Here is an 18,423-nt window from a genome sequence, read left to right as displayed (position 1 = left end):
GCTTTCACAAAATGCTGTTAAGTATTCATTGACAGGGAAGTTAGATTTATCTTTATTATGAATAATAATAATTATTCTGTTTCAACTCTGTCAAGTACCGGTATATAGTACACAAGGTAAAGGTATAACCAAGCGCCCTCACGGTAAATTACCTAACAATCCCTTTGAGTTTCTGCAACGGTGCACCTAGCTGTGTTCCATGTTAGTTGTTTAGTTGAAGTTTAAGTTTAAACACTAATGGCTCCTTCTTCATCCTCATGGTTATTGGTACTCTGCCGAGGTTGAAATAAGTACAGTATAATTCTTCTTCTTCCCAGCTGGTTCCCATTTTTATATGGGGTCGCCGTTGCGGATGAGCCGTTTCCATCTTTTTCTATTCTGCGCTTCTGCCTCATCAATCCCCTTCTCCTGTAAGTCTCCTCTCACACAGTCCCTCCATCTCTTTCTTGGTCTCCCTCTTCTTCTTCTTCCCTGAACCTCCATCTCCATAGTATGTCTCCCAACGTGGTCCTCATCTCTCCTCATCAGTTGTCCATACCATCTCAGCCTCCCTTCCTGCACTTTCTTTGATATTTCCACCACCTTTGTCGACCCCCTTATGTAGTCATTTTTTATCCGATCCTCTCTTGTCACCCCAGACATCCACCTAAGCATTCTCATTTCTGCCACATCCATCTTCTTCTCCTCTGTCTTCCTCATGCTTGCTGTCTCCGTTCCATACAGCATTGCTGTTCTTACCACTGTCTTATGAAATTTTCCTTTTAACATCAGTGGTATTCTTTTGTAACATAGAACTCCTGAGGCTGCTCTCCAGTTGTTCCAGCCTGCCTGTACCCGATGTTTAACTTCATCTTCCATACCTCCTCCAGCGTTAACAAAGGATCCCAAATACTTAAACTTATCAACTCTCTTTATCTGTTCTCCCCTAAGATGAATACTTTCTCTATCATCCCCCTCACTGGTAGTACACATATATGCTGTCTTAGATCTACTTATTCTCATTCTTCTGTCCTCCAGTACTTGCCTCCACCTTTCTAATTTCATTTCCAGATCTTCCCTGCTCTCTGCGCACAGAACAATATCATCTGCATACAATATGTTATATGGTACTGCCTCCCTTACCTCTTCTATTAAAACATCCATCACTATTATAAAGATAAATGGGCTAAGAGCTGACCCTTGGTGTAATCCTACTCTCACCCCAAAACCCTCTGTCTCCCCAGCACTGCTCCTCACTCTAGTAAATACGCTACGATACATCTCTTGTGTCAGTCAAACCTACTTCTCTGGCACCCTCCTCTCCCTCAGACTCCTCCATACCTCTTGTCTTGAGACTCGGTCATAAGCCTTTTCAAGGTCAATGAATACCACATGCAGGTCTCTTTGCTTTTCCCGGAATTTCTCCATTAGTTACTTCAGACAAAATACACCATCTGTTGCTCCCCTCCCCTTCATGAATCCCATCTGCTCTTTACCTATTTCTACTTCTTCTCTTAGTCTGGCATCTATTATCCTTTCCAGTATCTTCAAAGTGTGGGACATCAATTTAATACCTCTGTAATTCCCACACTCTTGGACATCACCTTTCCCTTTGAAGATTGGGACCAATATACTCCCACGCAACTCATTTGGTATCTTTTCCTGCTCAAAAATCTTTATCATGAGATCGTACAGTATATTCACTCCTTCATCTCCTAAGGCTTTCCATGCCTCCACAGGAATCATGTCTGGTCCAGTTGCCTTCCCATTCTTCATCTTCCTCAGTGCATTTATTACCTCTTGCCTAGAGAAACTTATTACCATGCCAAAATTCACCAGTCCATCCTCTCTTAATATCTATCATTTTCTTCATTAAACAGCTGTTCAAAATATTCTTTCCATCTCTTTACAATGTCTTCCTCCTTTCTAAGTACTACACCATCTTGATCTTTTATTTGTTGGATGTGATTAATATCTTTGGTACTCTTATTTCTAGTCTTCGATAGCTTGATCATCTACAGTATAATAACAATGTTTAAAAAGATACTGTACTGTATATCCAATCATACGAGTTATGTCATGATAGATTGATTTGGGGTTGTCTGCACCATCTTCTGTACTGTGTACACGTGCACAGAGACTAGTTTCCACTCATTCCTCATGATTGCAGAGGCTGTCAGCTCTCTAGCCTACCAGAGAGAGAGAGAGAGAGAGAGAGAGAGAGAGAGAGAGAGAGAGAGAGAGAGAGAGAGAGAGAGAGAGAGAGAGAGAGGTTAAGGGTACCCCTCTCACGAACTCAGAGTCGTACCTCAAGTTCCCAGCCAGTTGGGTTTTGGACTTCCACCCACCTAAGGGTGAGTCTCCGTCATTAAAAGCACAAGGTTCATACTGTATTTGTGTAAGAACAAATGATAAATTTGGAAGTAATTTGTATTTTACCTAACAATCTGAGCTCTTTACTCATTCTTGGCCCACCATCACCTCTCCCCCTTGAAAGTCCTGCCTGCAAGCAAAAGTGTATCAGTATACTAGGCAAGTGTGTGAGCAGGGTGGCTGGTCTATCCCAGTTAGTGGGTTGTTTACCTTACGTATATAGTTAATGGCTAGTTTCCAGCTACGCCAGAACAATATATCCATAATAAAGATCTCAGGTTTGTATGTTTAGGAAAAATTACCTCCCATATTTGTAACACTGCAATGTTTTTTCACTGGTTTTTAATATCAGGACCTGTTACTTGTATTCAGAGAGGTTCAGGCTTAAGAGTCACTGGTGAAGGGGAAGTGCAGAAAACACTGCCGCATTCTCCTAGATTCGAACGCTATGTCCCTTTCTGAAGGCGTCAAGAACCCCTCTGGTATATAGACTTGGTCTCTTTTTATGATGGAGCACCATGATAGGAAGGCTATATAGACCTTTGAAAATTAGTTCATTAGGAGGAACGCTGAAGTAATGTTAGATTAGTTCATCAACAATGGCTCACATTAGGAACCTTGTATCAGAAATCCTTTACAAGTCAAAAGAGACTTTTGTGTAAGGGGTTCTATATGTCTTCCCATAATGACGATATATTCTTGCTGACTTCCCCTAAGTAGGATATAAAGGATTATCCTAAGAGGGTGATTTTTATATCTATAAATGCTGTTAGTTCTATAATCTGAGAAATTCTTCATTATTGAATTTGTAAGCTCAAAGTATGATGTTCCTTATACCTGCAGTGGTGTGTTGAATAATGGACATTGTTCCTGTACTACTGTCTTGATTTTTTTTTTCTCTAATCAGTTTGCCAGTTGGCCAGGTAATGAAATTTCCATAACAGGAAAGACAACAGAAACAACTGAAAGAATAAACATATTTGCTTTTATTAGAAATTACAACTTAATTAGAATAACTGAAATAAACATATTTTCTTTCATTAGAAAATTACAACTTACTCAAGAAGGACTGACATTTCTTAGTTTAGATGATATGCATAACATTAAAAAATACAGATGACAAATATATTATGGCATAGGTAAGTTGTATCCCCCCCCAAAAAAAAATTAGATTCCTGTGCCCAAACAACTCATATACCTTTTATACAAAACCTAATGTATTGTATGTAATTACGAGGCAGCTGACTGGAATTCAGCAAAACATAGTAAAATCATTATTTTATTTTTACTCCTTTCACCACTGTTACTATCATTGCTAATCATTATGGGTTCATAGTGATAAAAAAAAAAAAAATAAGCACTTAGCGTGCAAACTCCTGCCAACATCAAACATTGAGCACATATTCTAATTGACTAAATATGGCTTTTGTCAAACAACAAAAATTTCTTACAGTTTAAGAGGAATAACACAACCTGTGATACTTTTTTTTGCAGAGATATCAAAATGTTTGATAATGTTTCGATTCTTCAAGCCTGTAACATTTAAAAGTTACATTCTTATGTCTACCAACCAACCCCTTACTGCAGTCACAGGATCGAGGTTTCAATAGAATTTTCAAAAAAATTTGAGTAGTCCTGTTATTAGACAAAATGACAGATATCTTGGCATAGGGAATTACAATTATACAGCTGTGCTATAAAAGAAATCTTTTTAAATCCAACTATGCAACATGAATGTTGTATTACTCTCAAAACTGTACTTTTTATAATAGAATCAACAGTGCAGCCATAGCCTAGTCTAGATAGGTGTGTCACTCCCCCTATCACTGAAAAAAATGAGACACGTAACAAACAAAAGCATACAAGATGACAGTGAGAAACAATGAAATGAAACTTATGTGAGTCTTTCAAACAAATATTACTGCCCATATGTTGAAACTTCAGAAAATTATTCCATTCAGGCAGAGAACTGTTACCTTTTTAAGTCTATAATCTAATTATGTGATGAGTGGTCATTAGGGCTTTGCAAGTAGAGAACTATGTCCTTCTTATGTAGTTTTAAATCTTTAGATGGATTTATAGAAGGTAAGCGGGCACTCTCCTGTTCAGGATGACAAACTTCTGCACCTAGAAGGACTTTTCCAAGTACTACAAAATGTTTGAACACATCCCCATAGGTGCAGTCCTCTTCAATGATGTCAGCATGCAAGTAATCTTCAGTTATCAGCTTAATCCAAACATCATACAAGCAACGTCTTGAGATCGATGCTGCCATGAGGTCTCTCAAGAGGGTTTCCATCTCGTATGTGCCACAAACACAACCATCTTGATCCTATGACATTGCCTGTAGGCATGATCAAATTCTGTAACAAGGCGGTTCTCCCCTTTTTCATACTTTTCCTTTGCTTCCAAATCCTCTAGAGGATAGACCGAATTAAGAATGATAACATTTGTATCGAGATCATCATCAACCTCAGTGACATTGTGACAGAAGAGTGCTTGTTTAAATGCATCACTGGATTCTCCCATGATGAATGCTGTGGAACAGATGGGGCTGGTTTCAACTTGAAGTCTTCTGCTGTCAAAAGAAAAGAACTCTTTATGTCTGCCGCTCTTATGCGTTCCGTTGCAGCATTCTTGATTCAAATATACTCGAGTCCATGTATTTTCCATCATCTTTGGGAGAAATCTGATTTCATTAGTCTCGTCTACAGCAGCAAGAACAAGGCGGTTATTCTTGAAATACTCCTTTTCTAATTCTTCAAAGTATTTGCCTTTTGTATTTTTACCATCACCAAAAATCAGCTGCTTCATAATCGAAGTCCTAATAAAAGATGGAGCAAGTCTTGAATGAGCACCCAATGAGAGTACGTGAGCAGTTAAAAATTCTAAGGATAAGCATACATCACTAGCGTGTTTCCAACCACACACCATTTTCATAAACTCTTGGCACTCAAATGAGTTCATTTCCACAGTGAATGGTACCTTGCATCTGCGCCCTCTAAGTGATCTAACAATATCAAGAGCTTTCTTATCTGCCTCGCATGTGGTCCTGTCATTGTCCCGAATCGCAAATATCATATCACTGGATGTCATTAACAATAAGTCATAGGTATCCATTTCATACTCTAGCACCTCTAACGAGATTGGCTTCATTGTGCCAGCGTGTTCATTCAAGAGGTCTTTGGTAAGAGCTCCAAGATCATTCTTATCATTGTAGAGAACCATAATGTGAAATCTAGAGCGCATGAACCATTTTTCTTGATAAGTCTTCACTATTTCATGTAGTGCTGCCATTGTTCTAGTTGCCCAAGACATACGGCAAGTGAGAAAAAAAATCACAGTCAATTTTCCTAGGATACTAGAAGGATACATATCTCCAAAACCGATGGATGAGAGGGTGATGAAAATGCAGTAGCTGTAAGAAAAGAGTGAGTTCATCTGCTGGTAGTTCTTCTTCAAGTAAGGAGTATTCTCGATTCGTATACCATTCCTCACTGATCCGTAAAGTTCCTGCTAACAAGATTATTTGCACACACATGTCAAGGATCAACGAAACAAACTTAGTATTCAAATCACAAAAGTGAAAAATCCTGGCTAGTCGTAAGAGGCAATCCTTATTTTCTTTGCAGTAGCATTGAAGAATGATCAAGTAATAAAATGCAGCAAAATCATAACCAGTGCAAAGGGAAATCAGATCAAGAACAAAGAGAGCTACACTGCAATAAGTTGGGAACTTTTCAATAAAAAAAGTAGTTGTCCAGAATATTAATGCTTTTACCATGAAGAAAGTGTGAGTCAGGATTTCCAAGAGTCTTATAATGCTGTAAACTGAGATTTCTTCAGGAGCAGTGGAGGAGTACAAAATGACTGCATCTAAACCTAAAATCTCCATACTGAACACCAAAATGATTCCCAAAAGTGTCATGATAGGGGTCATTACTGCAAAGAAAGAAGAAAGGAATGTATCTTGTAGAGATTCCAAATTATAGTCCCTGCATTTCTTTGCAAGGGACTGCAACAGACAAGTCAGGACAATAGAAATTACAAAAGACGTGAACAAGTAAAAAATGAAAGGTTCAGCATTCAAATAGAAGTGAACATCTTCACTGTTTTCATTGATATTGTGCTCCTCTTCCATTGTGCAGACCTTCTTTATTGCAGATTCTGGAAGAAAAAAGTTATTTGACTATGGTACTTGCATATTACTATGAAAGACAAGTATATTTTCAATTGGGCTCAGTAACATGAAACACAAAGAAAGAATCTGCAGAATTAAGGTTGATTCACACTATCTGTTTGGTCGCGCTCCAATCTCGCTTCAGTCACGGTCCGGTCAATTATTTTTACATGATTTTAAATGGAAGCCTTTACACTGCTCTCGCTCCAGTCATGATAGGATAAAATCAATAAGTACAATAACAGGCTAATGATCACTGCATAAATACATTTACTAGTATAATTGAACAATATTCTTATACAATCATGCTTTTTCCTTATATCTATAATTTTGCCAAGACACTGATCGGACCGAGAGTGTGAACACCGCAGTACCTAGACCAAACCAAGAGTGAACCGAGACTGGTGCGTGACCATACCGATAGTGTGAATCAATCTTTACAGTCCACATATCACTGTTTTAATATTTATTTTAAAATCCCTCATCTGGATTGTTAAGTTAAAGATGAAAAAGGTGTACTGTATAGTCTCTTCTGTAACTCTACCACATTTATGATTATTAACGCTTGAAATCCAAAACAAAAATTTTCATGCATAGACCATAAACTTTACAAATTTACGGGTCATATCTAAACCCTTGTCTTTCCATGTTTTTATGATCCTAGGATAACATCTTTTGTTGACAGCTAACAGTAACAATTATAATACATTTGGAAGTAATTTGTATTTTTCATGACTATACAAACCGGAGCTCCTTTGCTAGGAGGTTGATAAGCCTGAGCTGGTGTTCAGACTATAAGCAGGGTGGTGTGGATGTAGCAGAAAAGTACTCTATATACTGACTTGGATAACTACATTTTGACCAGAAGCAGGACTTACTGGGGGAAGGTGATGGAGGGACTATTATGTATAAAGAACTCGGGTTTCCTTAGTTGAGAAAATACAAATTAATTCCAAATTTATCATTTATTCTGACATGAATACAAACTCTCGTTCTTTTATGAGGAGACTCACTTAAAGGTGGGTGGAAGTCTGATCAACTGGCTGAAAACCTGCCCTGGGATTGCCACATTCAAGCTTAAGGAAGATTAGGATGGGGATCCGGATACCTCGTGAACATGTTGGTCTTCATACCAGAGAGGTCAACGGTCTGTGCAGTAATGGTCAGTGAGTGAGGGACCATTCTGTGACTATGTTTAGGTTTCTGTATTACCTCAGGGCGACATTATATGTATTGAGATCTAAAACACCCAACTCCCCCTTGCTAGGAGATTGGGGATGTGAGGGAATATGTAAGAATGTGAAAAACAAGAAATATCTAGGCAACTTGCAGAATAGGGCTTACCTATAGTTGATGAAAGCCAGCAGCTTGCAGTGCCTTGGATGCTGTACCCCATAAGACGGGATGATGAAGAAAAGAAAAGACCAGTCATTTCTTTATTTTCACCCCAGACTAAAACCGAAACCTCTGCTAAGGAAGGCAATCACTTGACTGAGCAGGCACCATAGGACCTAGAGAGAACTAATCTAGGAAACTGTGTGTCACGTTTTGCAGGTATTGAGCAGAGAATGTCGTCCGTCACTTCTATATGCAACACATAGAAATTACTATTGAATAAGCAATGTCATAGGAAAGACCATGCAATTCACTGATCCTCTTGCAAAGGTTAGGGTGAGAAGATAGACCGTTTAATGTCATGCTCAATGGTCAATCATGACTCAATGCTCAAGTCAGCAGCTCGTAAGGAGATTCTTTCAGGAAACGGAGGACCTAGGTCATGTTCCAAGTCAGAACACTTGTTACCAACTGAGGGTAAGTTAGTTCAAAACTCCATATGAGCATTGATAATTCACTGAAGAGGGAACGAACTCCTTTTAGCCTAAAATTCTGGTTTAAGTCTGAGCTTTAGCTTTTACTAGTGAGACTGAACAGAATTTTTCCTCTCATATATATAATAAAACTCTTCAGACAGGGGCATGAAAGCACTGAACGGGAAGACACCCCTTCTTTGACATCAATCACAGAACAAGGTTCACTTCACCTGATAGACTGCGATAGAGGACATACTGAGGTATCTAGACCTCCTTTTCGTCACTGGGCGCAAAGAAACTTCTCTGAGTGTGGCTAATGTCCTTCAGCAGTAGCAGAAGATCCGAGAACCATTATGCGTGTTACTACAAAGGACCTATTAATGTCACACATAGGTTGGACGACGATCTCACTTTGTAGAGGAACAGTATATTGGCAGTTTGTGATCGAGAGATGTCACGAACAGGTCTAAAGAGCTGAACCCACAAAAGCCTGGACTCTGGTCACTGTCAGCAGAGCCAAGAACCATTTGGAATTGACTATCTGAGTCTCCCTGCTCATTTCGCTAAGATGTTACTGTCAGGAATAGACCGGGCTGAAAGTGAGATCTGATCGCCCTGATCATCCTTGACAAATAGATGACAGAGCTGTTATGAGAAGGTACCTCCCTTTGTTTGAATATGGCACTACGGTGGTGTCTCGCTCCTCAACACTACAAAATGATCTAACAAGAAATGTTGGAAGTGATCAAGGGCCAAAAAGCTATCTTTTTGCTTCAAAGTTAATGTTGCATTGCCAATCGGGATCAGACCATAGCCGAGAGGCCATGTGCTGTTATGATGTATCCAAAAAAAACATCAAAATTGGGGGTTGAAGAAAGAAAATCTACCCCTTGGCAGAGGTTGGAGTCTTGCATCCACTGTATCAAGTCTTTCTCGTGGTCTGATCCTATCGAAACAGGTGTTTTCAGAGGATACCTGCACTGAGAACATAGGGTCTTTAGCTGCCCCTGGAGTGGCCAAATGCAAATGCGACTGATAGGGATTAATCAGTTCGAGGACGTCAGGAGCCCCAACAGACGTTGCTGATGCGCTAGAAGTGAATTCCACTGGAGAAAAAAATTGGGCTACTTCCTTAAACCTTTCGATTCTGCTCTGCGATAGGAAGATTTTTCCAGTTAAAATCAATGCACATTCCCAGATATATTTTTCATTTGGGCATCTGGAAAGACTTACATAGTTAATTTTCTACGACACCCAGATTGTGACAAAACTCGAAAAGCAAGTCTTGGTGTAGGAGTAAGGTCTTCACTGACTGTCGGAATCAACCAATTATCCTATTGATCGAGGAGGCAGATTCCGTTGACACTTGCCCCAGCTGAGACTAAGGTGAATACTATGGTGAACACCTGAATGCTGTTTGACAGGTTGAAGCCGGTGCTCGAAATTGGTATAATATTTTATGCAGAGGGGGTCTAAGTTTTCCCTTGATGCCGGATGGATTGGAATGTGGGAGTATGTACCTGAAAAGTCCACTGTGATCATGAAGTCCTCTCTCTGATTGCCTGTCTGATCGAAATTGTGGTCTCCAATGGACTTTGAACGACAAACTCATTTGGGAAAGAGAGGTCTAGACCTCCACCCAAAAGGTGATGCCTTTCGCTGATCACTGGGTGAATATAACAAACTTGATTGGTGACAGTACCCTGTTCAAAGGACACTTTACTATCCAGGGTTCGACCCTGTGGCACTCCCAACACCAACTCAGGCATCCTCTCGACAGATGTATCATGGAGAGAGTCTAGTAGCTCTACCTCCCGTTTTTTTGCTGCCCATTTTTCCTGGAAGGGTTGTTTGGAATAATTGTTCTTCCTGGTAATGTCCAGGCTGGAAGGATCAAGGGAATTCCTGAATGCCAATCTCTTCAAAGCCAAAGCTCTTGGCACAATTGGTGCCGGAGGGAAGGGACGGGGATGTATGGCCTTAAGGGGCCCAGCCGGAAAGCCTTAAGGGGCCCAGCCGGAAAGCCTTAAGGGGCCCAGCCGGAATGCCAATATATGGGGGTATAGGAAGAAAAACAATACCCTGAAAAAATTCACTGAGCTTCGTATGGCAATGGCTATTGCGTATACGAAATAGTTTTTTTCAGAATTCCTCTTACTTTCATAGTTACAGGGTAACTACTGAAAGTAACTAAATAAACCAAAAACATTGTTCCCCACAAGAAGCAGTATCTTGTTATTGTAAATTTTGATAATTATTACATTTTAAGGTAAAAGAAATTGTGAACAATGACATCTGTATAGCCTCCACGAGTCACAAGACGATATATTACACGGTAAATTACTCCCTTCGCCCTTCAATCCTACCACAAAAGAGTACATGTCTGAGTTTGACCTCTGACATTCACTCATTTTTACGTTTGTTTTTCTCGTTTTTGGCAAGAATTTTATCATTTCAAAGAGGAAAAGACAATTTTAATATCTTGCTAACATAAGGAAGAAGAAAATTCGCTCTATTAAAAGTTCAGAAGAGGGTAATATCGGTAGTGACGCAGAGAGAGAGAGTGGTGTTGATGGAGGAGCGGCTGCCTTGCCTTACACGAGCCAAAAGAATCAAGATATTGAACAAAAGGATCTTCACTAATGATTAAATTATGAAAAATAACTTTGTATTCGTTTATTAATATACAAAAGAAACATAAAATTCATAATAATCAGGATTTATTAATATTGTCTTTGTAAAAATACAAAGAAAAACTTTGAACGCCACATATCTCAAAATTACAGTATACTTATTGACCTGCAAATTCTATCTTCTCCCTTAGTTTTAAAGATATAGCATTGAAATTTGGTATATAACTTAGAAAGATATTATAAAACAATCAAATGTTGCCTTTTTTTCAATTTTTTTCATATTATTTTTCTTAATATTTTCCCCGATTTCTAGGTTTATTTTTTACCATAATGAAAAAATTCATATCTAGCAAAAAAATGACTTTTTAAAAATAACTAATTTTATTGGATGTCTAGATCATGCCTATATAGGGTAATAATCCCAGGTCTTAATATTGATTATCAAGGGAGAAGATAGAATTTGAAAAACACTAATTTTCAGAATAATTCTCCCTGGCATCGCAAAACCGAAGGTCAGAGGTAAAAATCCTATGCAGTTTGGAGATGTCCTAAGTCACCTTATTAAGTGGTATGAATGTCATAGTCCTTTCCTTAAAAAACGGCGTTAGCAGGCCAGTCCCCTTAAGGTAAAAGATGTGGCTCCGCTTCCTTCCATTTCTACGTAACCATGTCGAAATCGTCCACTGGGGACAAGGATGGTGTTTGAGAGTAGGATTTCCCTCTTTGATACTTGGGGGACACCAGAATCCTGTTCTTCAAGACCCAGCTGGTTCATTGGTAGGTTGTATTATGCGTCAAAAACGCTGCTACCCTGGCACCAAACAGGAAAATGTCTTTGAAACCCTGCTTATGTCAGGGTTTGAGAGCTCTTCAGTGTCGGTCAGGGAGCCAACAGTACCCGACCAGTGATCCACTCAGCAGAAGGTTTGAAGGGTTGCCTTTACTAGATTTTCCAGCTGAGAATACCTCCCAGTTGTGCTGCCAACTCTTCCACTGTCAGACCCTGAGTTAAGGCTGACGTTGCCGTAGCTAAAGGCAGTGGAAAGGGAGATCATCCAGGATGTAATAATATTTCCTTGCCTTATGAAGGAAGGAGGAAGTAACCTCGACAAACTGCTAGCCCTTAAGGATTCCTTCCTCAAAGACATTTGCAACCTAACCTTCCCTAGTGTACCAGCTACTGCCTTATACGAAGGAATCGCTAAATTAGGTCTAGGGCCTAGTGGTGTGTATTGGCCATAGTAGCGAATGTAGGATAAGTATATGTGTGAAATAATGTGAAATGAGATTACAAAAGAAAGGAAACTAGAATAAACAGAGTTGAAAGCCAGCAAAAGAAATGTGCTCACAACTAGAGTAAGAAAGCACTTATCCCAAGCACATTAAGCTTTAACCTTAACATATGTTGAACCCCATCATAGAAAAAGAATCAAGCCATTTATATGCGGGGCATAAACACTTGCGAAGTGGTGCCTATACATCTCCATCATGAATGTATAAAGTAGTTCTTAACGAGAATTCACATAGAATACACTTACTATAGAGCAATCTCCAAAACTACCACAAAATCGCATCGTGTATGTATAATGTTGTGCACAATTATGTAGTATAGTATGTTAAAGTAATAACTGCAGTTTAGAGGAGCCTACAACGATCAATATACAAATCATTGTATTATTCATTGTCTGACACATGTATTTTAAATCGATAACATGACAATTTTGTAATGATACAGATTTGATCACAACAAAACAAATAGTGAATTCAACACTGCAGTATCAATCAATCCCAAACCAGTCACTAGAGAGAGAGAGGGGGGCGACTGTATGGTGCAGTAGAGCAAGCCTACGGTCGTACTTTCCCTTAGGGGGAGAAATAGGCATGTTTACCAAGGCCATTGACTGTACGAGAGCTGGATAAAACCTGAAGCAATATTGAATCTGGCACACCCTTCTCGGTGGAAGGAGTTTCAGAGCATGCACCTTCTGAGTAGTCAGAATTGCTGCTGTATAGAGCACTCACTCCCACAGCTCAAACTAGGCTGAGCCAGGGGTGGGTCACGGTCATCATAAAGAGCCTTGAAAGGGGAGCGAAGCCTGTGAGGAATTTCCTTGGGAGTAGGAACTGAAATGTAGCAATGCCCTCTGAATCCTTCGCTAAAGAGATTGGGGTCACAGACTACTATTGACACTCAATACTTTGGGAGGGAGTTCAAATCCTTCAAACCCTGTGACTTGTCTTAGAAGGAGGTAGGAAGCTATGTGCCTCCTTCATAGAAGTCCCTGGGGGTCAGGAATTTCCTGTGAATGTGAAAACTTTGGGGACAATGAGAACCAGGAAACTTCCAAGAGGAGAGTCTGCCTAGATTTAGAGGGAGCCTGTAGGGCTCTAAAATAAGATTTCTGAGATCTACTCTACTAGTTCTAGGGCAAAAGTATGTCCAGAAGGCGGAGAGACCTGCCTCAGCTTGCGACACCTCAGTTGGTGTAAAACTGGGACTAGGCCAAACCTTTCCTAGATCCAGTAAGGAATGGAATGCCCTGCCCAGGCAGCTCTTGTTTCTAGGTGTTTTGATACCTGGAAGCATGCGCATTTGTTTGCAAGAGGGAGCTGGCATTGATAGCGGAGGATGGTGTCGGAACACCAGGTCTATGTGCAGGCGCCGACGAGGCAGGGGAAACACAGAAGGATGATGATGTGTTCGATTGCCATGAACAAAGGGAGCCCTAGGGCCAAGGGTTTCCTAGAAAAACACGACGTCAAAGGAAAAGAAGTTTCGTCGGGATTCCAAAGGGTAGGGGTATGGGAGCGTGCTGAAGGCTCGGGCTCGGCCAGTGCACATATTCTTGTTTGTGCACGACATAAAGTGACTCCTGGAGGAGTTTCCCCTGCCGAAGTTTATGCCAACTCTGAGAAACTTGCAAAAGATCTAGGCCAAGATCCTTCCTTAAAAGGTCTCGGATCGAATGGTGAGAATTCAAATTCCCAGTCTTTACGTATCTCTGACCCCGAGAAACAAAAATTGGTATTTGAGAGGGGGCTGGCACCAGTGGGGCTGAATGAGTTGCGGTCTGAGACCAAGGTACAGGCACCAAAGTGGTGGTGGGAGCACGGAAGGATGTTACTGTGCTAGCTTGGAGGGAAAGGGATGTGGGATGGTAAACTGACATCCCCACCTCAACGAGAAAAAACCCTGCAGCGGTGGGCCCCTCAGGTGCCTATTCAATACCAGACAGCTGACTGTGTCTTGTTGCCATGGAGGAGTAATAAATAACCTACTGTATTAAATAGAGAAGGGCACAGGTGCACCCCTACTCACCCAGAAGAGCTAGACCATACAGAACACTAGTGAACTCCTCTGCTCACTCCGAACAGTTAGAACGTGCTGAAGGAGAAGTACTCTTGAGAAAGAACAACTACTCACGGTAGTGAGGGTGTCCTAAGGGAGCATGCTCCCTTCATTGAGGAGGTTCAGTGCACAAACTTACCACAAAGGATTGGGGAGTGAGGTTTAACCCTTGAGAGGGACAACCTGCAGTACCTATGCACGAGAAAATACGGAGGAAGAAGAGGCTTAGGACACAGGGCCTAAAAAGAGAAACCTTTTCTTGGTACAGGAAGAGGATGAGCCTATGCCGTACATGATATTAACAAAAGACATTACTGCAGTGCGCTGTGCTTCAACTCCTTCAGAAGCCAATCTTTCGAGGGAAAACCTGAAAGACCATCTATGGAGGACTTCTCATGGGAGGAAGATGCCGTTACTTCTCAGGGTAAGCAACAGGGTCTTTTAGTAATTAATGACCTCTCACAGAAAGAAGGCACCATTGTTTCTCAGGGGAAGCAAAAGAGTCTTTAAGTAATTACAGATATCTCATGGAAGGAAGTCACCATTGCTTCTCAGGGGAAGCAACAGGATCATTTAGTAATTAAAGGCACTCTCACAAGAAGAAGGCACCATTGCTTCTCAGGAGAAGCAACATAGTCCTTAATTAATTACGGACCTCTCATGAAAGGAAGTTGCCATTGCTTCTCCGGGGGAGAAACAGGGTCTTTCAGTAATTAAGAACCTCTCGAGAGAAAATCGCCATTGCTTCTCGAAGCAATAGTCATTCCTCACAAAAGAAGCAATAGGGTCTTTTAGTAATTAAGGACCTCTCACAGGAGGAAGTCTAAATTGCTTCTCAGGGGAAGTAACTGGGTCTTTTAGTAATAATGACCGTTTCACAGGAGAAGTAAATTGCTTCTCAGGGGAAGCAACATGTCTTTTAGAAATTAAGGACCTCTCACGGGAAGAGGTCACCATTGCTTCTCAGGAAAAGAATAGGGTCTTTTATAATTAAGACCTCTAACGGGAGAAGTCACCATTGCTTCTCAGGAAAAGCAACAGGGTCTTTTATTATTAAGACCTCTCACAGGACGAAAGTCACCATTGCTTCTCAGGAAAAGCAACAGGGTCTTTTATTAATTAAGGACCTCTCACAGGACGAAGTCACCATTGCTTCTCAGGAAAAGCAACAGGGTCTTTTATCAATTAAGGACCTCTCACTGGACGAAGTCACCATTGCTTCTCAGGAAAAGCAACAGGGTCTTTTATCAATTAAGGACCTCTCACTGGACGAAGTCACCATTGCATCTCAGGAAAAGCAACAGGGTCTTTTATCAATTAAGGACCTCTCACTGACGAAGTCACCATTGCTTCTCGGGAAAAGCAACAGGGTCTTTTAGTAATTAAGGACCTCTCACCAGAGGAGGTCACCATTGCTTGCCAGGAGAAGAAAGAGGATGAAGTAAACATTGCTTCTCACGTAAAGCAACAGGATCTTTTATCAATTAAGGACCTCTCACTGGAGGAAGAAAACATTGCTTCTCACGTAAAGCAACAGGGTCTTTTATCAATTAAGGACCTCTCACTGGATGAAGTAAACATTGCTTCTCACGTAAAGCAACAGGGTCTTTTATCAATTAAGGACCTCTCACTGGATGAAGTAAACATTGCTTCTCACGTAAAGCAACAGGGTCTTTTATCAATTAAGGACCTCTCACTGGATGAAGTAAACATTGCTTCTCACGTAAAGCAACAGGGTCTTTTATCAATTAAGGACCTCTCACTGGATGAAATAAACATTGCTTCTCACGTAAAGCAACAGGGATCTTTTATCAATTAAGGACCTCTCACTGGATGAAGTAAACATTGCTTCTCACGTAAAGCAACAGGGTCTTTTATCAATTAAGGACCTCTCACTGGATGAAAGTAAACATTGCTTCTCACGTAAAGCAACAGGGTCTTTTATCAATTAAGGACCTCTCGCTGGATGAAGTAAACATGCTTCTCACGTAAAGCAACAGGGTCTTTTATCAATTAAGGACCTCTCACTGGATGAAGTAAACATTGCTTCTCACGTAAAGCAACAGGGTCTTTTATCAATTAAGGACCTCTCACTGGATAAGTAAACATTGCTTCTAACATAAAGCAACAGGGTCTTTTATCAATTAAGGACCTCTCACTGGATTAAGTAAACATTGCTTCTCACGTAAAGCAACAGGGTCTTTTATCAATTAAGGACCTCTCACTGGATGAAGTAAACATTGCTTCTCACGTAAAGCAACAGGGTCTTTTATCAATTAAAGACCTGTCTCACTGGATGAAGGAACCATTGCTTCTAGGAAAAGCAAAGAGAGTTTTTTGCTAATTAAAGACCTCTCACGGGAGGAAGTCGCCATTGCTTGCCAGGAGAAAAAACAGGGTATTTTAGTAATTATGACCTCTCACAGGACGAAATCACATTGCTTCTCAGGCAAAGCAACAGGGTCTTTTATTAATTAAAGACCTCTCACTGGACGAAGTCACCATTGCTTCTCAGAAAAGCAACAGGATTTAGTTAATTAAGGACCCCTTCAAGACAAAGTCACATTGCTTCTCAGGAAGCAACAGGGTCTTTTATTAATTAAGGAACCTCTCACTGGACGAAGTCCCATTGCTTCTCAGGTAAAGCAACAGGGTTTTTATAATAAAGGACCTCTCACTGGACGAAGTTTATTGCATTGAAGACCTCTCACGAGAGGAATTCACCATTACTTGGCAGGTGAAGAAACAGGGTCTTTTATTAATTAAGGACCTCTCACTGGACGAAGTCACATTGCTTCTCAGGAAAAGCAACAGGGTCTTTTATTAATTAAGGACCTCTCACTGGACAAAGTCACATTACTTCTCAGGAAAAGCAACAGGGTCTTTTATCAATTAAGGACCTCTCACTGGACGAAGTCACATTGCTTCTCAGGAAAAGCAACAGGGTCTTTTATTAATTAAGGACCTCTCACTGGACAAAATCACATTGTTTCTCACAAAAGCAACAGGGTCTTTTATCAATTAAGGACCTCTCATAGGAGAAATCACCATTGCTTCTCAGGAAAAGCAACAGGGTCTTTTATTAATTAAAGGACCTCTCACTGAACGAAGTCACCATTGCTTCTCAGGAAAAGCAACAGGGTCTTTTATTCAATTAAGGACCTCTCACTGGAAAGTCACATTGCTTCTCAGGAAAAGCAACAGGGTCTTTTATTAATTAAGGACCTCTCACTGGACGAAGTCACCATTGCTTCTCAGGAAAAGCAACAGGGTCTTTTTAATTAAAGGACCTCTCACTGGACGAGGTCACATTGCTTCTCAGGAAAAATACAGGGTCTTTTATAATTAAGGATCTCTCACTGGACGAAGTCACCATTGCTTCTCAGGAAAAGCAACAGGGTCTTTTATTAATTAAGTACCTCTCACAGGAGGAAGTCATCATTGCTTCTCAGGAAAAGCAACAGGGTCTTTTATTAATTAAGGACCTCTCACTGGACTAAGTCACCATTGCTTCACAGGAAAAGAAATAAGGGTCTTTCATTAATCAAGGACCTTCACAGACGAAATCACCATTGCTTCTCAGGAAAAGCAACAGGGTCTTTTATTAATTAAGGACCTCTCACTAGACGAAGTCACCATTGCTTCTCAGGAAAAGCAACAGGGTCTTTTGTTAATTAAGACCTCTCACAGACGAAGTCACCATTGCTTCTCAGGTAAAGCAACAGGGTTTATCAATTAAGGACCTCTCACTGGATGAGTCACCATTGCTTCTCAGGAAAAGCAACAGGGTCTTTTATTAATTAAGGACCTCCCATAGGACGAAGTCACCATTGCTTCTCAGGAAAAGCAACAGGGTCTTTTATTAATAAAGGACCTCTCACTGAACGAAGTCACCATTGCTTCTCAGGAAAGCAACAGGGTCTTTATCAATTAAAGACCTCTCATAGGACGAAAGTCACCATTGCTTCTCAGGAAAAGCAACAGGGTCTTTTATTAATTAAAGGACCTCTCACTGGACAAAGTCACCATTACTTTCAGGAAAAGCAACAGGGTCTTTTTTCAATTAAAGACCTCTCATAGGACGAAGTCACCATTGCT

General features: G+C 40.5%; 1 protein-coding gene and 1 pseudogene across 1 annotated transcript in view; one reads left to right on the top strand and one right to left on the bottom strand.

Annotated features, from left to right (window-relative positions):
- The window catches only part of LOC137658264 (CDAN1-interacting nuclease 1-like), a 230,164-nt gene that overhangs the window by 15,848 nt on the left and 195,893 nt on the right, over positions 1–18,423 (top strand). The window lies entirely within an intron of this gene.
- The window catches only part of LOC137658670 (uncharacterized), a 43,664-nt pseudogene continuing 29,214 nt past the window's right edge, over positions 3,974–18,423 (bottom strand).

This window comes from Palaemon carinicauda, chromosome 19, assembly GCF_036898095.1.
Source record: "Palaemon carinicauda isolate YSFRI2023 chromosome 19, ASM3689809v2, whole genome shotgun sequence".
NCBI classification, from domain to species: domain Eukaryota; kingdom Metazoa; phylum Arthropoda; class Malacostraca; order Decapoda; family Palaemonidae; genus Palaemon; species Palaemon carinicauda.
This window is presented reverse-complemented; position numbering and strand designations above follow the sequence as displayed.